The 22,788-nt window shown below is 35.5% G+C and overlaps 2 long non-coding RNA genes across 5 annotated transcripts in view; one reads left to right on the top strand and one right to left on the bottom strand.

Moving 5' to 3' along the window:
• LOC309861338 overlaps positions 1 to 22,788 on the top strand; it is a 650,329-nt gene that overhangs the window by 534,175 nt on the left and 93,366 nt on the right. The window lies entirely within an intron of this gene.
• LOC309861340 overlaps positions 14,629 to 22,788 on the bottom strand; it is a 330,227-nt gene continuing 322,067 nt past the window's right edge. Inside the window, exons 4-5 of the long non-coding RNA XR_014309886.1 lie at positions 16,582 to 16,665; positions 14,629 to 14,790 (exon numbers count right to left, since the gene is read on the bottom strand). This is a non-coding gene — a long non-coding RNA (uncharacterized lncRNA). The remainder of the gene's footprint in view (positions 14,791 to 16,581; positions 16,666 to 22,788) is intronic.

Below are 22,788 nucleotides of genomic sequence, written 5' to 3'. Positions count from 1 at the left end.
ATTCGTGCCAAGACAGAATTATCTGAAATGTTTTAACAGGTCAGTTTTTCAATAGCCTCTTTCCTTTAATGGAAATGTCCAAAGGAGGTTATCCTAAAATAACATGAAAGAAATCACAAAGTTTGAACAGTTGAATTTGATAAACTTAGGATTAAACAAAGAAAAAGTCAAAGCAAATATATGATTATGAATTTTGGACTGAATTAGGTAGCCTACCATTGGAAAAAAGAGTGTTGGTGTATAAGATTTATACACCATTTATGAGATTTATAGCCATTTAAAAGCTTCATCCATAGCTGAGTGCGGGGTCTCTTGTTTGGGGGGTGGGGTGGGAGTGGGTGGGAGAGAGGTAGGAAAAATTTTCCTGTTTTGGGGGCTTTTTTATTTTTTTTAATAACCCAGGCTATTTGACAATGTTAACTGAATTCTGCTCATTATAGTAGATGAAGCTAAACTCTTTCCTTTGGGGTAGGATGAAGTCCCAAGTTCTGGATTCTAAGATAAGAATCAAATTTGTTTGCACACTCAAGGTCAGCATTCTGGGTCACCTTGCAAATGCAGCCATTTGCCCTGAAAACATCCTCGTGCCCATGTTTTCTGTTTAGACTAGATTTGGCTTATTTCCACTTACTCTGAGTGTTGAACAGACTTGTGATTGCCTTCAATCAGAATAAATAAGGAGATTACTGTGGCACAACAAATAAATTATGGGCTAAGTCTTGTCATAATAATAGTTTTCATTTTTATAACAGATTGGTTTGGGAGATCTTGAAGAATTTGCAAATATGGTTTCCTCTGTTTTGCTGATAGGAAAACAGTCTCTGGCGCTAGTTGAGGATTACAAATCTCAGGGACTCCAGCCTAAAAGGGAGAACACACATTTTAGAAATTTGGACTCGGTTCATTAGAGCAGGATAATAAAAACATGACCAGGATCTGCATCCTCCTGCCATTTGGAGGAGGTGGATTTGCTGATTCTGCTAAAGAAATACTTGGCAAGGAATTTATTGTTTCCTGCTTCAAGACTTCGAAAGGATTTAGAAAATGCAGGATGTGAATCCTAAAAAATAATAGCAGAGGGTCGTATGCTAACTGCCATCTCTAAGGATTATCTGGAAACAGATTTGCCACTCTGAATAGACACTTTTATTTACGGAGTACAATCTATAAATAGGCTCTGCTTGGTTAAATATTCTAATACAATTAGCAAAGTAATGTAATTGGCTGGCCTCAATACACATCAGTTCTATGGGCAGCATAGCTAAAGTTAACAGTCGTGCTGGAGTTGGGACCAGGAGGCTGCAAATGAAGCCAGATGTACACACAGAGGGGCTGTAGACCCATCAGGGTTTCCTGGGGGAAATATTCATTAGACTGTGCATCTGGTAGAGTTCTTCAGAAATTGCCTCCTAAAAGATTCTTTGCTAGATGTGTTTTAAAATAGTCTCCCCCTCTACCTCCACCCATTTGAAAAGCAAACATATGTAGGATTGTCTCAGATTAATACATTGCCCCTAAATGAATTGCTCAGACAAAAGGAAAGCTTTGTAAAAGATAGTGATGCCAAGTAACGGAAACCTCCCTCTCTTATTGTTAGAGGGGGGAAAAATTGTGTGTGTGTGTCTGTGTGTGTGTATTTATATCTATACACACACACACAATTATCAAAGATTTAAGACCATCTTTAATTCACCACTATATATATAAGGTCACAGTTAACATACGTAACTCCCACTGCAATATACCATTTCATATATATACACACACACATATGAAATGGTATATTGCAGTGGGAGTTATGTATATATATCTATATATAGAGAGAGAGATCTCTCTCTATATATAGATATATATATATATGAAACGGTATATTGCAGTGGGAGTTACATACACACACACACACACACACACACACACACATACATATGAAACGGTATATTGCAGTGGGAGTTACGTGTGTTAACTTGGACCATATATATATAGTGGTGAATTAAAGGTGGTCTTAAATCTTTGATAATTTTTTCATCGATAACGGATACTTAAATATTTCTATAACTTCTCTGGCATGGCCATTTTCTAGTCTTTCTCCCATTTCTGTGATTGTTCCTTCTTAAGCCCTTCCTTCTTCACATCAGGTCCTTTTTTCTTTTTAGATGATCCCCTTCATATTCATGGTAGAATTTGCTCTTTGGGCTGACCCTCTCCATTGGGTTTGAAATCCTTATATCCAATGACCTATTGGATATCTCTACCTTTCCTGTGTTGCAACTGCCATCTTCCCCTTGTCTATTTTCAATGTCAGTGAGTGAGCATACCCTCAAGTCTCTAAGAAAAACCAGTATCCCAATTTGATTTTCTCTTTGTCACATCTTCTAAGTTTAATCAACCACCAAAGGTTACTTTTGTGAGTTCATGAAACTCACTCCTGTCTGTCCATTTCTTTCTAGTTGTTCTCCTCCAACCCTAGCATAGGCAGCCATCTCCTGATGACTCCTCCTCTTTAACTCTGCCTTCTGTATTGACCAACCCATTTTCTGTATACCAGTGGGAATAATCTTCCTAAAATACAAATCTGAACATGAAATTCCCCTTTGCAAACTATCTTCAATGACACCTTGCTCTTTTTGGATGTAGGGTTTTTCATTTGTGTTTTCTACTTTTCAGAGCTCTTCTTCCCCTGCCCACCTTTTAGTGGCTATACATCACATAGGTGCCATTCATATTCCTTTTCTAAACCATGATGCTAAAACACCCACTTTCACTTAAGGTTGTGATAAATGGCAAAGGGCTCGGTCACCTTTCTTCATGGACTTCTTTTCTGTGACATACTGGGCCAACCTCAAGCTGCACCACATTTAAAATGAGCTCAAGATCATTTGAACTTTGACAAAACATCTCTTAAGAGTCCTGCTTGCTAACTTTATAGTGCCATTTATTTTGATTAAATACCCCTTTTGAACCTACAACCTTCTGTTATTTCTATGAGACAGCTCCTGACTATTTTTTGGTGAATGATAGCGGCATGTGTCACATTAAATTTTTCTCTGCCTTGGTGCTCTTTCCAAACTAAACCGTCTGTTCTTGGAGTTTACCTGTCTATTGACATATGAGGACATACGGGGACCCTGGGATGATCTGAATCCATTCCCTTTTGTCTTCATTAACATTAGGTAGGAATGTTAGGATTCTTATTTAGAATGAGAAACTCCAAATGGTAACTATTTTTGGAGTGTCATCCGATCTTTAAAAGACAAATCGTATGTTTATTTTTTCTCAGATTGGTATGGCTCCAGTTCAGAATGTGAGGTGGCAAGCTAAAATACATCCTTAAGACCGATTTTTTGTTTACACTTGAAACTCAGGGTCTTAAATCAATGTTTTTAAACAATTCTAGTTACACTCCAGTGCAATAGCAAACCCCAAGGAAAATCTCAAAACAACTCAGCATACACTTATTGATTTACAAATTGAGTAGCTGATCTTATAAACAATGCATAGAGCTATAGTCTGACTCAGATATCTCTAAGCTTTAACTTTTGCTTTTCATAGCTACATATAGTAATACTTTGCTAATTCGAAAAGCTAAAAAGAAAGTGTTTTAGAACTATTGGAACTAGAAAATACAAAAATGAGAAAATTAAAAGTTTACATATTCCTTATATATTCAGAATAAGGTCTGTTAACTTTCTGCAGGGCTTCCTTTAGTTATAGTTTTCTCTGCCTAATAAATAGCTGTTGAATGAATGGAGAAATGTATGTAAATGAGAATAATTATACTTCCTCATGTCTTAAAGTAGCCCCTTAATATATTAACTAAAGCATACTGTCTGTTATGTAAATGATCATTTCTTTGGATATAATAATTTCCCTATTATTAGGCATCCACATAATTCCTTGATGTAAATAAATGCAGATACATTATACTTTGGGTTTGTATTTTGGCTGCATTTGCTTATGATAGTTTCCTTAGACAAATACATATTTCTTTAAAATTTTTGATAAATATGGTCAAAGTGCTTTTCAGAAAGATTGTGTTTAATGCATACTTCTAGTAAAACTGGCTGAGAATATCTGTTGCAAAGTACCTTATTATATTAAGCCCTGTTTTTCTTTTTAAGATTTTTTTTTTTATTTTATTTATTTGTCAGAGAGAGAGTGAGTGAGAGCGAGCACAGGCAGACAGAGTGGAAGGAAGAGTCAGAGGGAGAAGCAGGCTCCCTGCGGAGCAAGGAGCCCGATGTGGGACTCGATCCCAGGACGCTGGGATCATGACCTGAGCCGAAGGCAGCCGCTTAACCAACTGAGCCACCCAGGCGTCCCTCTTTTTAAGATTTTATTTGGAGCAGCAGAGGCAGAGAGAGAAGCAGGCTCCCTGCTTAGCAGGGAACCTGATGTGGGGTTCAGTTCTAGGACCCTGGGATTATGACCTGAGCCAAAGGCAGACACTTAACTGACTGAGCCACCTATTATTTCAAAATGTGAGTTCTGTGGGAAAACAATTTTGTATTACTTGGATTTAATTTTTTTTTCTTTCTTTGGAGTAGTATGGCTTAGCAGTTTTCATTTTAGCAGCACTTCAACTTTCATGGGTTTTCTGTGTGAATCTATTGACAAGATTTTTTTCCCCCTAACATTGAGCACCAGGCACCATTCAGAGTGTTTCAAATTTATTGATTTGCTTGATCCTCATAACACCTCTCTAAGTGATGTGATACTCCTATAATCCCCCATTTTACAAATGAAGGAATACAGCGCTGGGATGATTTCTGATGTTGCCTAATAATTCTTGTCTTAGTACATTTTATAATCACTTTACATATTAAAAACATTAGCCAGGTAGACAAATGTGTGGCAAATGGTCCCATGTTATAGAAATTATTTTTCAGGTTTGTCAATAAATTTTATCTTGTAAGTTCAGTCATTATACTGTTAATGGAAAGGTTAAGTGTGTGGGGTTACTGATTTATATATTATCCCTGTGTTTTATGTTTTTATGTATTTATTTGCTTCTTTTGTTAATTTATAACTCCTGTGGATTTGTAAACACTGTGTTACATGAAGTGAGAATCTCCCTTCATTTTCCTTCCATAATCAGTAGGTTTTCCGCCTATTTGCAATATCTCTGTGAAGTATTCTGAGTGCATGTACCTAGATATGCATTTATGTGTACACATACAGAAATCTTTTTCAAATACTATTTTATTTAATTGTTTTGTCACATGATACTTGCTTCTAAATCATATTGTACTGTTATTGTTTTCCTTAGTTCAGTTTAAAAAAGGATTTTATCATTTTATGTTAATAAAAAAAATTTTAAAAACCCTAAAAAATAAAAATAAAAAAGGATTTTATTACATGAGATGACATAATCCCTGTGAATTTTCCTTTGAAATAGTTTACTCTGTTTCATGATACTACACACACACACACAAAACCTATTGGATTTTAATAAAATTTAACATATACATTAAAATAAATTAGACTCTGTTTTTGTTTTACTTTATTGTCATTGAATTTATGATTAAATTTTATGGTATGAAATTACTTTCCAGGAATGGAGAGAAGGAAATATAAACATGTTGGTGAGGAAAAAACAGGTTCTAGTGTTGATAGCTTGACTCCTCATTTTTACGTGGGAACCAGCTGATTTGAGGGAGTTGCCTCCAGTGATTTGAAAGAACTGGAGGGACACCCATGCATTACTGAGCTTCTTGGTAGATGCTTTGCAGTGCTGCATGTAAATACTGTGGAAAGGCAAATGAACATCCTATCTCCTGTAAGCTGATGGGTTTTCTTTATTCTCAGTTACATGGTTAAGTTGGTCAGCCTCCTGTTAAATTTTTATCTTTTTCATTGTCTTCCTCGGTTTTAAGGGAGAAAATAGAAGCTCTGTTTGAGAAAGCTTCTCTCAAGAGCTTCCTTCCTTCTGTTAGGATGATGAAAAATTTTATTTTGATGATCATGGATCAGTGATCCCAGGACCCTGGGATCATGACCTGAGCTGAAGGCACATGCCCAATCCACTGAGCTACCCAGGTGCCCCATGATGATGACAAATTTTAAAGCAATACCCAGAACCATGTCCCACTAAACCCTGTGGGTATTCCCATTTAGGGGAAATGTATATACTACTTAAGTAAAAGTAAAAAGTTCATCTTGTAGGCTTCTGCCTCTTCTTAACTCTTTTTGTAGGTAGTTGATATAAAAATATTTCCCTAAAATGAGTCTGGGAAAGACCCTTAGTTTCCATAATCATTCTCAGGAAAAAAGAGTAGAGGATCATTCAGAAGATGATGTTTTCTTCAGTGGTTCTTAAACATGCTATGTTACATGGGCAAAGTATATTTCATAGACATTTCACCCTTATAGCCTTATCGATTAATTAATGTATTCCTCTATCATTTTCCTCTTCAGTTCAATAAGAAAATCCATTTTTACTTTCTATATCTCATCCATTATCTAGTTTCCAGATATGTTATGCTTTCTTATATAATAACATAAACCTATATTTTATGTTTGACATGTTTATTCTGTTTGAAACTTCTCTCTTAAGTAATTTGAAACAAAATGACCATATAGGATCTGTGTCTTTTATCTACACGATTTACTCTTTAGTTAGTTAGAGCTCCACCATGCCTCTGTTAGGACTGAGATGAGCCAAGTCAGTGTTTATTTTATGGGCAACATCTAAGCATATGTGAGAATGCATGGAGCCATGAAAGTTTCATATAGCAAATATAATGCTGTAAAGGTAGTATTCTTGGAAACAGCAAGTGGTGGATTTTATGGCATTTTTTTCCCCAGATACTGTGCGTTAGCCATTGTCTAAGTAATCCAGTTTTTTCAATGTCTTTCAATGTAATTGAAAGATTTGTTTGGTTAGTGTCCATATGAAAGTTATTCTGGAACTGTGCCGTTATTTTAACTGCTCCAAGAATATTTCTTAGTGGCAGTGCTTAAATAATATACTCTTACAGCTCAGTCAGGTTAGACTATGATCCTATGTAATGTTTTTCATGCAAAAAGAATGAAATATATTTCATTCACTGCTCATTGGACTTGTGTAGGTATTGTGCCAGCTTTATGTACCTACACACTTCACATCACTTTGACCTATTTTATCTTTCATAACTACTGGGAACATAGATGTGATTATAGATACAGAAACTGAAACTCAGAAGGTGAAATCATTACTTGAAGGCCACACAGGTCATAAGCACTAGAACCAACACTGGAATATACACGTCTGAATGTTTTCTTATGCCTAATACAATATATAAATAAACTGTTGGTATCTTCCTAGACTCCCTGAATTGTTTCATTAGGACATGAATATTACTAAATCACCCTCTAAGAAATTTGGTTAAAATTATGTAAAGCCAGAAGACATTTCCGCATGTACTGTATTTAACCCAGTTTTATTTTTGCATTTTCTAATATACCTAATAAAAGCACAGAAGCCATGAATGCAGTGGGAGTTACATATGTTAACTTTGAGCAGTTTCTCTGAAACACCCTCTACAATGATAGGGACTGAACATAATACAGTGCTAGCAGAGCAAGCCACATTTTGGCATTGACTGTATGATGTGGTTGTTGTATAGCAGGGTATTTCTGGTCTGAGACTAGTAATAAAAGAAATCCTTTGGTCACAAAATGAGAAGAGAATTTGAACTCGCGCAATCTATATTATTGAGGTGGTTAGTGTTTATAATAATATTAACCTAACCCTGTAGAAATTAAACACCTGCAGTGAGCTGTGATTGTTTGAGATATCACCAGTTATAAAGTTAAGGAAAACACGTTTTGAATGGTTTACTGTATTTGCTTGTTTGTTTTACAAATTAGAGTAGAATGTAGGGTACTCTGATATCCTTTATTCTTCATTTCATTTAACAACAGTCTTGAATGACAGAGAAGGTATAGGTGAAATGCAAGACAGATACCTACTGTGAATACAGATACTGTGTGTGATTATGTGTATATGTACCTGTAAATGTTTGGTGATAGTGATAAAAGTTAAAGAAGTCTAAATTTCTTATACTCTTCATCATAAGAGAGAGAAATTGACTTTAGGTTTGTTAAGTTATGTACACATGTTCAAAAAAGGATATGATAAACCAGTAGAGGGGAAAAAGATAATAAAGAAAGTTCAGCCAATAGAACAGAGTGCAGGAAATTAGAGAAGAGCATCAAAGAACAAGCAGGGTAAGAAGAAAGCACAAGAAGTTGATAGAAATAAATCCAAATATTTTAGTAATCAACATCATCCATCATGCTAGGATAGAAAACAAGTTGAAAATTGCTGATATAGATGATATTCTGCATCCAAGGTCTTGGTAGAAAACCTGAAATACTGGAAACTCACAGAATCCTTCTGATCACAGTGTAATGGCTAATCAAGTGTTTGACCTCAGAGAACTCATATGTTGAGCATTGGTTAGACTTCCATATTAGCTACACTAAAATGACTTGCACCTCAGTTTAATGAGTCTTTCCAAATCATTTCCTCTTGCAGTACTCTGTTATTTTCCTACTATAATTTGTAACTATATAATACAATTTTCTATATTAGTTTAATAGCTCTCTTTATAACTAATCAGTATGCCTGCCAAAACAGAGACTACTTCTCTTTTGATCTCTAGTATTTTCAGTGTCTGACATATCACCTGAAACAAATTGAATATTGATACATAATTAATAAATGAGTAAATGAATGTCATTGACTCATTGAGATCATCTTTACCCTACAAGATAACAAAAAGTAAGCCATCCATATACATTATCATAGTAGTATGCCTTTAGAATGCCCATTTTTTAAAAAGATTTTATTTATTTATGAGAGAGAGAGCCTGAGAGCCTGAGAGCATGAGCAGGGGTAAGGGCAAAGGAAGAGGAAGAAGCAGACTCCCCACTAAGCAGGGACCCTGACACAAGACTTGATCCCAGAGTGCTGGGATCGTGACCTGAGCTGAAGGCAGATGCTTAACTGATTGAGCCACCCAGGTGCCCTGTATACCATTACACTGTAATACCATTACCTTGTAATGCCATTACAAAAACTGTATAGCTCTTTGTAACTGAAGTGTAGTTGTTCTGAAAATATATGTGGGCGATTGTGATGAGGGATTTTTAGCAGATTTATTGTCATTCTGATTTTTCACGTATCACATGTGGCATTTTAAACCATTAATTAATTTATTTTAAATTTATTATTAAAGAATAATAATATGCAATGTTATATTAGTTTCAGGTGTACAACATATTGATTTAACAATTCTATGCATGACTCAAAGCTCACTGTTATAAGTGTAGTCATCAGTTGTCACCATACAGTGTTACTACAATATTATTGATTATATTTCCTATGCTATATTTTTCATCTAACTGGAAGTCTGAATCTTATCAATCTATTTTGCCCATCCCTCCAGCCAACTCCCCTCTGGAAAACATCAGTTCCTTGAATTCATGAGCCTGGTGTTTTGTTTTGGATTCCACCTATAAGTTAAATAATATGGCACTTGTCTTTTTCTGATTTATTTTACTTATGATTTCCTGATATGTCCTAGGTCCATCCATGTTGTCACAAATGGGAAGATCTCATTTTTTTAATAGCTGAGTAATATTCCATTGTGTGTATTTGTGTGTGTGTGTGTGTGTGTGTAATATTATTATTGTATATATCTAGTAGCCCTGATCTGTCCATGAAGGATGTGAGGTTAGAACCACCTACTCTGCTGTCTTCTCTGAGACTTCTCCATTTGTGGCATGTTTAACACATTTTATCAAATCAAATAGACTTTGTATATATTTTAAGAGCCATGCACAACAAGGACTTGTTTTGCTGACATGGAATTCTCAGTTAATGTACAACAGCCATGGAAGTTGAAATTCGTCAGTGTTTTTATTTGGCTGTGAGTTAGCCTCCTAGCAATTAATAATTTGTAATTACTTATTTATAGTGTTTATATTTGTTTAACATCTGTACTTCCTTAAGGCAAGGATGATTATCCACATAGATACAGATATTTTGTTGTACTCTACCAGGATTATTAATTGTCTAGGCATTATATAATCTCTTAGAAAGAAATGGAGTCATAGAGACTGTCCATTTGTAATGATCTTACCATTATTTGGAAATGTTCTAGGGTAGCATTAAATATCATTGTACATTCCAGGAGTATTTTTATTCTCCCTGAAGGTGTTGATACGGGTTTACATGAAAAATTCTTTTAGTTCAGCGTGGAAAAACACTAGAAAAGCATATATATCTATGAATCCAACTGAAAGAAAGTTTTCCAAAAATAAACACTATCATAAAATTAGAATTTCAGAATTCACAGCTATTCTTTTGTTCCACATTGTTTTTCACTGATTCTATAGTGCTTTTATACAACAATAAATATGACTAGATGGTAAAATGACTAAATCAAATTTTATTTATGTATTGAATATATTCTAAAAGACACATTGTATCAAAATTAAATAGGAAAGGATTGAATCACAAATTTTTTAAAACTTCAACACACTGAGTCATACATAAAGAAAATGTTACCTCTTCCTTCTTTTTGAAAAAACATTTCAATTCCAGTGCAGTTAATATACAGTATTGTATTTGTTTCAGGTGTGCAGTATAATGATTCAAAAATTGCATATTATTACTGAGGGCTCATCAAGATATGTGTACTCTTAATCCACTTCACCAATTTCACCCATCCCCACCATCTTGCCTCTGGTAACCTTCATTTTGTTCTCTATAATTAAGAGTCTTTTTCTTGATTTTTCTCTTTTTTCCCCCCTTGGATTGTTTGTTTTCTTTCTTAAAGTCCACATAGTAATGAAATGGTATTCGGGTTTCTTGGACCGACTTATTTCACTTAACATTATGCTCTTTGGATCCAGCCACATAGTTGCAAATAGCAAGATTTCATTCTTTTTTCCAGCTGAATATTATTCCGTTGTGTGTGTGTGTGTGTGTGTGTGTGTGTGTGTGTGTGTATACACACACATGAAGATGTGAGATATATATATATATCTCACATCTTCATCCATTCATCTGTTAATGGACTTTTAGGCTGCTTCCATAACTTTCCTATTTTAAATAAAGCTGCAGTAAAAAATAGGGGTGCATATAACCTTGGAATTAGGGTTTGGAACAAATTCCCACTGGTGGGATGACTGGAGCACAGTGTAGTTTTATTTTTAATTTTCTGAGGAATCTCTGTGCCATATTCCAGAGTGGCTGCACCAGTTTGCATTTTCACCAACAGTGTGTGAGAGTTCCTTTTTCTCCCCATCTTCACCAGTGCTTCCTTCTTGAGCTTTTTATTTCAGCCATTTTGACCTTTGTGATATGATACCTCATTGTGGTTTTGGTTTGCATTTCCCTGATGATTAGTGAGGTAACTTTTCATGTGTCTCTTAGTCATTTTTAGAGAAATGTCTGTTCATGTCCCTCTGTCCATTCTTTTAAAATTTATCAGCAGGTACATGGATACATAAATTGTGGTATGGCCATACAATAAGGAAAACAATTAATGCACATTATAGCATGAAAACAATACATATGGTATGATTCTATTTATACAAAAACTATGACTGTAAACTAATCTATAGTTAGAGTAAACAGGGGCATGGGAGAGGGGCTGAGGTTCAATTTACAGAGGTCTGAGATGAAATTTTGGGGGATGATGGCTCATTATCTTGATTGTAGTGATAGTTTCAAACTCATATTCAGATGTCAAAACATACTAATTTCTATCCTTTCAAATATGTAGAGTTTATTGTGTTTCAGTTTTATCTAAACTATCTTTCTTAATATGTTTCTTTTTTTCTTAACATGTTTCTTAATAAAATGCTTTTCTTGACATCTTCTAATTAAATATTTAATCAGGAAGCTTTATTTCAATCCACTCACATTCAGAGTTGACATAATCTAGGATTTTTAGATCCAGTATATTGCTGTTGAACTGTTAGTTTGCCTTCAATTTTTAATGCTCTTTCAACAAATATTTAGGCTGAATATTTTAACTTCTTACAATACTTAGGATTAAATCATTATTTCATAAATTCTCTGTTTTTGAGCATTGTTATTATTCACTTGTTACCTTCCTGGATTATAACTTTTTAAAATATTCAAACATACTGGTAAAGTATTTCCTGAAACATTCTAGAATCATACATTTGTCTTAGATGAAACATTCTAGAGTAAAACATTTGGGGCACACACTTTTCCTTTCAGACATCAATGAAATATCCCCATTATTTTCTGATATGGAAAAGAAAAAAACTTTTAAGGATAATCAGAGTATTGAACACTTATAGGTAATACTTTCCTCATGTAGATTCATGCAATAACTTTTTCCTTTATTAAAAATATTAATCATGAGGGGTACATCGGTGGTTCAGTTGGTTGAATGTCTGACTCGGTTTCAGCTCAGGTCATGACCTCAGAGTCCTGAGATTGAACCCTGTGTCCAGCTCCACACTCAGTGTGGAGTCTGCTTGAGATTCTCTCTCTTCCTCTACCCTTCCCCATACTCACACACATGTGCTCCTTCTTTCTCTCTCTCTTCTCTCCAAAATACATAGGAAAACTTCTAAAAATATTTATCATGAAATGTCTAGATATGGCTTTCTTTCGGTTAATTGTGATATTTAGTGGGCATTTTGATTTCAAGATGTTCCATAGTTTACATGCGATTATTAATTTTTTTGTTTGTTTTATTATTGGTGTCTACTCGGTTATTTTCTCCAGGAGCTACAGTTATCTATTAATTGTATTTCTATTTTCTGTCCTCTACTCTGTCATCTTCTCAATTAATACTTTCTTGTTTTAATCTTCCTTTGCCCTTAACACCTTGATTTGATTTCTTAGAGTATCAGTTCTCCTTTTACCACTTCTAAAGCAAAATTAAAATCTGTATCAAAAGTAGGAAATATTCCTTGTATTACCCCATTTTCACCTCTTCCTGAACTTGAGTTAGCTCCTTTTTACCTCACTTTTTTTTAAAGTTTTTATTTAAACTCCTGTTAAGCTATAAGGTAATTAGTTTTAGGTATACAATATAGTGATTCAGTACTTCCATACATCACCCTGTGCTCATCAACACAAGTGCACTCCTTAGTCCCAATCACCTGTTTCATCTGTTCTCCCCATCAACCTTCCTCATGGTGACCATCAGTTTATTTTCTATAGTTAAAAGTTTGTTTCTAGGTTTGCCGCCCTATATCTCTTTTTTTTTCTCTTTGTTTGTTTGTTTTGCTTCTTGAATTCCACATATGAATGAAGTCATATGGTATTTGTTTTTCTTTGACTAACCTACTACTCTTAGCATAATATTCTTTAGCTCCATCCATGTTGTTGTAAATGGCAAGATTTCATTATTTTTATGGTTGAGTAATATTCGTTTGTATATATGAACCACTACTTCCTGATTCATCTTTAGTTAGACACTTAGGCTGTTTCCATAATTTGGCTATTGTAGATAATACTGCTATAAACACTGGGTGCATGTATCCCTTTGCATTAATATTTTTGTATTCTTTGGGTAAATTCATAGTAGGGTGATTGTTGGATCATGGGAGGTAGTCCTATTTTTAATATGTTTTACAAAAAGATTCTATGTATTTATTCGAAAGAAAGAAAGTGTGAGAGCATGAACAGTGGGAAGGGTAGAAACAGACTCCCTGCTGAGCAGGAAGCCCGAGGCAGGCCTGGATTCCAAGACCCCAAGAACGTGATCTGAGCTGAGGGCAGACGCTTAACAAACTGAGCCGTCCAGGCACCCTATTTTGAACTTTATGAATAAAATCCATACTGTTTTTTAAAATTAATTAATTAATTAATTTATTTATTTATTTATTCATTTATTTGAACCTCTGTACAGTTTTCCAGAGTGGCTGAACCAACTTGCATTCCCACCAATAGCGCAAGAGGTTTCCCCTTTCCCTGCAGTCTCACTAATACCTGTTGTTTTGTGTTCTTGATTTTAGCCATTGTCATGGCTGTGCAGTGATCTCATTGTAGTTTTGATTTGTGTTTCCCTGATAATAAGTGAGGTTAAGCATCTTTTCATGTGTGTGTTGACCATCTGTATGTCTTCTTTGGAAAAATGTCTATCTATGTCGTCTGCCCATTTTTAACTCTATTATTCACGTATGGCTTATGGAGTTTTATAAGTTCTTTATATATTTTGGATACTAACCCTTAATCAGCTAGGTTATTTGCAAATATCTTATATTCACTAGGGTGTCTTTTAGTTTTGCTGATTGTTTCCTTTGCTATGTAGAAGCTACCTCCTCCTCCTTGATGAGAAAACAAAACAAAAGAACACAAAACAAAAAAGGCCTCAGGTTTATGTTTATAAACATGGGTCCCAATTCAAAGTTGTTGGCATTGAAATACATAACAGCTAATTAGATCCAGTAACATCAGCAGAATGACAAAGTAGTTAGCCCCCAGGCCATCCTTACACACACAGACACTAATTAAGCAGACAAAATCCCTTTGAGAAATCTGGAAAGCAAATGAAGGAGTGTTACACTCTGGAAATACACAAAATCAGACTTACTGAAGCTAGTAAGGAGCTGTGGGCACTCTTAGCAGTCACTTACCGAGGTAAATGCCACAGGATCAGAAGGAGACCTTGTGGCTCCTAGTTTCTCCCAGAGGAGGGTTAGCATTGCTTTGCATCTCTGGTTCCCCAGCTTTTCCAAGTGGGGCTCTGCAGAGGACTGATGTCAGTTCTGCCGGTCTTGGCACTTGATGGGTCCTTTACAATGTAGCCTCTTAGGGGAGAACACAGATAACAGGTTGGGCTGGAAGATTCCATAACTTCCCTTCATGTCTCATCGTAGAGTGAGCTAACAAAAATGGGACTAAAGACATATAAAGAACATTTCAACCTAAAGCCACAGATTATGCATTCTTCTGAAGTGCACATGATTCTTCCTCTGGGGAAGATCACCTGTTACTTCATAAAACAAATCTCATTGAATTTAAGATTAAAGTTATAACGTGTCTTTTTTGACCACAATGGAATAAAATAACAAATCAAGAGCAAAAGGAAATCTGGAAAATTCACAAAAATGTGTAAATGAGACAATATATTCTTGAACAGCTATTGGGTCAAAGGAAAAAAAAAATTATTAAAAAGGAAATTTCAGGGGCGCCTGGGTGGCTCAGTGGGTTAAGCCGCTGCCTTCGGCTCAGGTCATGATCTCAGGGTCCTGGGATCGAGTCCCGCATCAGGCTCTCTGCTCAGCAGGGAGCCTGCTTCCTCCTCTCTCTCTCTGCTTGCCTCTCTGCCTACTTGTAATCTCTCTCTGTCGAATAAATAAATAAAATCTTAAAAAAAAAAAAAAGGAGATTGCAAAATACCTGAAGACAAATGAAAATGAATAAAGATATTTCAACTTACTGGATGCAGCAAAATCAGTATACAGAGGGACATTCAAAGTGACAAATGAGTACTTTAAAGAAGAAAGATCTCAGGGGTGCCTGGGTGGCTCAGTCATTAAGTGTCTGCCTTCAGCTCAAGTCAGGATCCCAAGTCAGGCTCCCTACTCAGCGGGAAGCCTGTTACTCCCTCTCCCACTCCCCCTGCTTATGTTCCCTCTCTAGCTGTCTCTCTCTATCTCTGTGTGTCAAATAAATAAATAAATAAAATCTTTAAAAAAAATAAAGAAGACCAATCTCAAATAAACAGCCTAATTTTACACCTGAAGAAAGTAGAAAAGGATTAATAAACCAAGCCCAAAGTTAGTGGAAGGGAGAAAATAAAAATAAGGGCAAAAGTAAATGAAATAGAAAAATAGAAAAACAAATTAAATTATTAAATTAAATTATTTTTTTTGAAAAGACAAGATGGACAAACCCTAGCCTAAACTAGGTGACATGAAGAGAAGACTTAAATAAATCAGAAATTAAAGAACATTACAACTGATAACGCAGAAATCAGAAGGTTTATAAGAAGTTATAGGCTAAGGAACTGTTTTGGCTAATCCAGAAAAAAATGGATAAATTGCTAGAATTATACAGTGTACCAACACAAAGTCATGAAGATAGGGAATGACTAAGTGGATCCATAACTGGTATGGAGATTGAATCACTATTCAAAAAATCTCCCATCAAAGAAAAGCCTGGGACCTTTGTGGTTTCACTACTGAAACATAAAATTGTATGAATCTAGTCAATCCTTCTCAATGCTTGCAAAAAATTCACACTTGTCTAAGTAATCAAGAGTTAATTATCTTTAAAGTACTAGTTGATTACCAGGATCATTGGGGGTCCTTTAAAATGTAGATATTACTGAGTCTTTTCCCCAGAAGTTATGGTTTGTTAGTTTCAGGCTGAGGTCTTGCAATAGAATTTGAAAATGTGGTTTGGATAGAGTTTGGTTTTCACTGACTGGGCAGCTCCTTAAGAGTTGACCATTCCCAGGAGGATGTGGGCAGGTGCCAGCCCCATGTGAGACTTGACCCTTACCTGTCCTCTTGTGATCTTCACTACACTCTCTACTTAAAGCTGTATTGAGATATGTCTGGATTTACTAAAGAGGGGTCTTCTGGAAAACTCACCTGTGGAATTCCTTATGGATTTAGGGGTGGCTTCCTGGAGTGTTTCTTAGTCTCACTTGTTGACCACCATAGGAATTGCTCCTGCTGTAGAAAACACCAGCTGTTTTTTTGTCATAGCTATCTAAAATCAAATGATAGAAAGTTTTCTTCCATATAGAAGCTAAGAATGAACATATTTTTTTTTTTCTTTCGATGTTGTTCACTAGTAGTAACAAATAGAGAAGAAAAGGAATGGAACAAAGTTCACCAAAGCTTTAAGGTCTGAAACTATCTTTTCTTTGAAGTGTAACTGCTAAAGCAATCTTTTTTTCCTCACTTTTAACTTCTCTTAAAAGTTAAGAGACAGGCAAGCAGGCCTTCTAGCTACATTTTTATTCCTTGGATTAATATATCAGTACTTTCTCACCTTTTAAATACTCTTTTATATCACTTGTCATTGATTTCACCCTAGTTCACCTAGATGGGGTCAGGTACATCTAGCACTGTGGGCACTTGGCTACACCAAGAAAGCAAGACAGTTTATCTTATCAAAAAATACAAAAATGGAAAATTTACTATCATTTTTCTTTCATGGTCCCATAACATGGGAGGCCTCAGATTAAATGGCAATCACTTCCCAGTGATCATGGCCCTCATACAGTAGAAGCATCTGGCCCAGTGCTACTGGAGTCCACCAGCATAGTGCAGGTTTGTTGGAGATGATTCCTAGATACTAGCTTTTCTCTCCCCTACCTTTTCTAATGATCACTGTCAAACCTCATCTTCTCTATTAACATTCCATTTTGGTTATGGATACATCCGAGGCTGGATGAAGAAAGGCTAAAAAATTTCCCATAGACATAGGGCTTTACACACAAAGAACTTTCACGGTAGGCTGGTTTCTGATTTTTGTTAGACTTTAGATGTATTAATTATTGTGTTTAAATAAGGCAACCAATTTTATATACTTAGCCTTAAGAACTGTCTTTTTGTAACCTTTTCTTTCTCTAAGACCTTTTGAATTTTGGAAGAGGAATTAAAGGAGAGTGGTGGGAAGATGCTCTAAAGAAAATGTCTACACGACAATCTGGCCACCAGTTGTGAGAATTGGGCATCTCCCAATGAGATGTTCCTTCGTAGATAGGAAAAAAAAAAAAAAAAAAAAAATATATATATATATATATATATATATATATATATATATATGCGCATATGCTGGCTAACTGAACATAATAAAAAATGAAATAAAAAATAGAAAAAGAAAACAAAAGGAATATGAAAGTATTTCCAAAGAAGCATGTGCTTCACCAACAGAAGAATTTTCCATGTATTAAAATTTTAAAGAAGTGTTTAGAGGGCAACATTTTAATTGTCATGTTTTTGCATTTTGTTTTAGTACATCTCAAATAGTGTGATTTATGAGATACAATACATTCCTACAAAACAGTGACATTCACACAATACTTTATGAATTCCTGTTCTAATTGTCTGGTACACAATCCATCTCTATGTGTAGTAATTTTTGTGTGGTGTGAAGAATTGTAGAAGTATCACCCTTTGTATCTCAGAGCCTTGCTGGTGCCTCTCACCTTTGTGCTTCATTTGCACCCTCTTACCAGCAGAGTGATTCCATGTACAACAGCTCCCTTTTGGTTTTTTGTTCTTTGCTTTATTTTGTTTTAAATTTTGGAGTGATGAACATGTTGTTGCTTACGGCAGTGTCCTGTCACCTCCTCAGTGACTCAGCAATACTGTGCAATATGGAGCACTGTGGCATTTTTTTATTCTGCTTACATGTTGAGACATACAATTATTATTATTATTATTATTATTATTGAGAGAGATTGCATTATTCCAGATGAAGTTCTCAAATACTTTTAAAATGCTACCACTGTTGATACTTAGGAGAAGTAAGAGGACAGCCATGAGGTCTAATTTTCAAAAGAACCTCTTGTCTTGCATGCTTTCTCTTTTGGGCAGAATGCATTTATGATATTCCTTTAAGATTAGAATTCAGGAAGATAATCAATAGGATAAGACCTTAGGATTGGAAGTATTGTGAAGTCATTTGATGGTGAGAATTAAGCAGATGTGATGGTGACTGACTTCTTCAAGAAATGAAGCATGACATCAGTGGGTCAAACCAGATCACAGAGCCATAAAGAAAATTGAATAGTTCACTTGTTCTGTACACTTTTGTTCTTGGAGTTGATACTTTTGCTTGCTTTCTTGCAAGTAGGAAGTAGGCATTGGCTTTTTAAATTCAATTTGTTTTCTTTGTATTTATTACTGTCTGGTTTTTTTTTACTAAGGTGGCAAAATTTCATTACAATATTTAACTGTCTCATCAGTGGAAAGTACTTTGGGATATAAATTCACTTTGGCTGGGAGTTGACTCATCAGTAAAAATGTTTTTGGACATAAACATGGTTTGGCCGTGATTTGGCTGAAGTATGAATTTTGCATTATTTTAAAAAATTGTTCTGTCATGAGGTACTAAACTTCTAAAACTCTCAATAAAACGTTCAGTTCTGTCCAACTAAGTAGAACGTATGATTCTCAAATAATACATGCCCAACATGTGTGAAAGTTCAAGTTTAGCATACAGGTAAAAAGCATGACTTACTTTGGAAAAGTGAAATACATTGTTGGTATGCCTGAGTTTATAGGTGCTTAATGACGAGAGGAATAAATATAGGGAATAGCATTCCAAATACAGTATTTATTGATTCTGATTTTTTGTTCAGTTTTCTGAAATTGGGTTGTGATGTTTATTGGTGGTTTATGGGTAATGTCACAATGTCTTCCTCTCCTTCCCTGTTCTTTTAACCACTGGCCACTGACAAGCTGCTTTAAAATTTAGGGTGTCTGTGTTTTTTGACTAGGGTTGTCTTGTAGTAGGCTGCATGAAAATGATAGTTCCTTCTATGGGAGGTCAAAAAGTGAAAAACTGCATCATCAGGTGAAAGATATTGAAGGAGGGTTTGTAGAAGAGCCCCACGTATAAGGTATAAAAATGATTGTACAAAGGAACAGAAGGGGAGAAGTACTCCAGGAAGTACTGAAGGAACATGTGGCTTCAATGTTGGAATGGGGATGATATGATCAGAAGGTAAAGGACGGATTGCCAGCAGCAGAAGGAGACACCATCACAATCATGGAGATAATTCATAGGCAAAGCGGTCCCGATAGTAGAGTGTGGGCTTGGACTTACAGGACTGGTATTGGATATGCTTGATAAATGAAGTACTTTTGAACAGGGAGGTAGCAAAATGAAGCAGTGTTATCATCTGTATGGGTTGCTTGTAGATCAGGAATGAGACGCCAGGAAAAGTATTTGGATGTAGAAACAGTAAAAGAAGATACATTTGAGTTCTTATCTACATTGAAGAGAATAACGGCTAGGAAGCTGAAAGGTCTCTCTTGGACCAGACATCTCATGAACAGTCTGCACATGTGGATATACCCTTTATAAGAGAAGACGTGAATGCTGAAATAAAGGAGCAGGTACTTAAAAACCTGAGACACAGGCTGAATATTCACATAAATTCAGCTGCTACATGTGAAGGAAGAGGGAATAAAAGACAAAAGAGAAAGAGTGAAATGTTACTTTAATTCAGGCATAATGATAAAGATAAAGAAAAACAAGAAGTATATCATATTGAATCAGCAGGCTTTAGCTTCTTGAAGATAAGCACTATAGTTTATTCCTCAAAAATATTATCCTGAACCCTGATGTCACTCTATATGTACTTAAATGATGCCTAAGTGAATGAAAGAAGCCTTGTCATAATTTAGTAACTGACTGAAAACAGCAGTAACTCTCACTTTTGAGATGGAATTCTTAAAGGGTGGGAAGCAATTTGAATTTCAATAGTGTGGTAGTAACAAGGGCTCCCAAAGATTTCTATATCCCTATCCCAGGAACCCGTGAATATGGTAGCTTACATGGCAACGGGGATTTGGTTGCAAACACAATATCAGTTGTTAATTGACTGACCTTCAAATAGGGAGATTATTTTTGGATATTCTGTGTGGGTCCAATCTAATTACATATTCCTTCAAATGTGGAAGGGGGAAGCAAAAGTTAAAGTACCAGCCAGAGTAGAGGATACCCTTAGAGACAGACTCAATCGACCATTGCTGCCTTTGAGAATGGAATGTCACTAGGAGGTAAAGACTGTAGACAGTCTCTAGACGCTAGAAAAGGCCAGGAAACAGGTTTTTCCTTAGAGCCTTGAAATGAACCCCTCCTCCTGACACCCTGAATTTAGTCCAGTGAGACCTATTCCAGACTTCTGGTCTCCAGGATCATAAGAAAATATATTTAGAGTTGATCTTGAACAACTTGGAGGTTAGAGGTTCTGACCTCCACACTGCCAAAAATCTGCAACCAACTTTTTGACTTTGCCTAAATTTAAAAACTAATAGAACTTCGAGAGATCCCTTTTTACTGTGATGAGCAATTTTTTGGAGAGCCTCCTCCCAGGGAGATGATTAGCATCACACATATTTAAAGGAGATATTCCCAACACTTGAACTCACTGCAATAGCAATGGGAGAGGCTACAAAATTATTACAGTAGCACAGTATGTACTAGAATTAATTTTATGCAGTTCTGATTTAATACTGCAGGTTTAACCTGTGTTTACATTTCTCTCAACTGCATTTGTGTTTGTGTGTCTAACTTGAGATACATTTTAGTTTTTTATAATTGATTTGTGCATGCTGCATGGTAGTTAATGATAAAATACACTGCTATCTACATATATTTAACTTTCTCCTAATTTTTTTTGTATTTTTGGGCTACATGGTTTGTCTGCCAGTTGTTTAAAATTGTCAGAAATCTCCAAAAATGTTTCCAATGAACTTATTGGGAAGAAAATCCACATATAACTGAACCTACGTAGTTCAAACCTGTGTTGTTGAAGGGTCAAATGTAATTTGTTAAAGTAGAAATGGGAAACTAATACAAGTTGCTTTGGGAGGAAGGTGTGTCAAGCATTTAGTAGTGGGAAGCCATTAGGTTTGATATTTGGAATATTGATTCTGCAAAATCTAGCAGGGAAGTCTTGGGGAAATTGCTTAAATTCTTCGGGTATCACTTTCTTCATTAATTATTTCCTTGGCATCCCGAGAGAGCTGTACTTGATTCTATTGCTCCATCACTCACTGGACTTTCTCTGACTCTTAAATATGTTTGTAGTCTCCTGTATTACTAGTCTGTACCAGTAATACTAGCCTCAAGTATTCTCACTTATTATTCCTGATTTCCTTTTTAGTGATTTGACTCCTCTACTCTCATGGTTCTTCTTGTCATATATTTGCCGGAATGAGAAGCACTTTGATCTATTTAGCACCCAAACTTTTCTTCAAATTGCATCTATATTTTTTTAATTTTTAAAATTTTTTATATTAACATATAATGTATTATTTTCCCCAGGGGTGCAAGTCTGTGAATCAACAGGCTTACACATTTCACAGCACTCACCATAGCACATACCCTCCCCAAATGCATCCATAGTTTTAAAATAATTCCCTTAGAATTCATTAGAAGGGACATCAAGCTCAACTTGTCTCTAAACAAATTTCTCATTTTCTCCTTTTAAATGGGTCCATTTAAACAGTTAAATACAATAAGCTTCTAAAACATCAGTGTTTTCATCTCTCTAATTAGTTAAATCACATACATTCTTGTCTGAACATCTTGATTGAGGAGAAGAGGGCTGGATAGGAATAAGAATTTACTGAACACTCAATGAATACCAGATATCTAAATAGATCTATACAAAAAAATGGGATTTTTTTTTTAAAGAAAAAGTTAAACTGATTTAGTGAAATTGAGGTACCAGTCTTCATTGTGTCTCTCCATGCACTTCAGCAAAGACAATTATCAGTTCTGGGGGAGAGAAGATGCCATACAGAACAGGAGTTGTTAAACCTTTTTCAGTGAAGTACCATAATGAATATTATAAGCTCTGTGAATCAAACACCATGTCTGTCTCATATTCTTTGTTGTGCTTTGTGTGCTTGTTTCTTTGATCATTTGTGTGTATTATTAAAAATTTTTTATTTTTTATAAACATACATTTTTATCCCCAGGGGTACAGGTCTATGAATTGCAGGTTTACATACTTCACAGCACTTACCATAGCACATACCCTCCCCAATGTCCATAACCCCAAACCCCCTTTCCCCCAACCCTCCTCCCCCCAGCAACCCTCAATT

Source organism: Mustela nivalis, assembly GCF_964662115.1.
Source record: "Mustela nivalis genome assembly, chromosome: 3".
Taxonomy (NCBI): domain Eukaryota; kingdom Metazoa; phylum Chordata; class Mammalia; order Carnivora; family Mustelidae; genus Mustela; species Mustela nivalis.
Note: the sequence above shows the minus strand (reverse complement) of the source record. Positions and strands in the feature narration are given on the sequence as shown.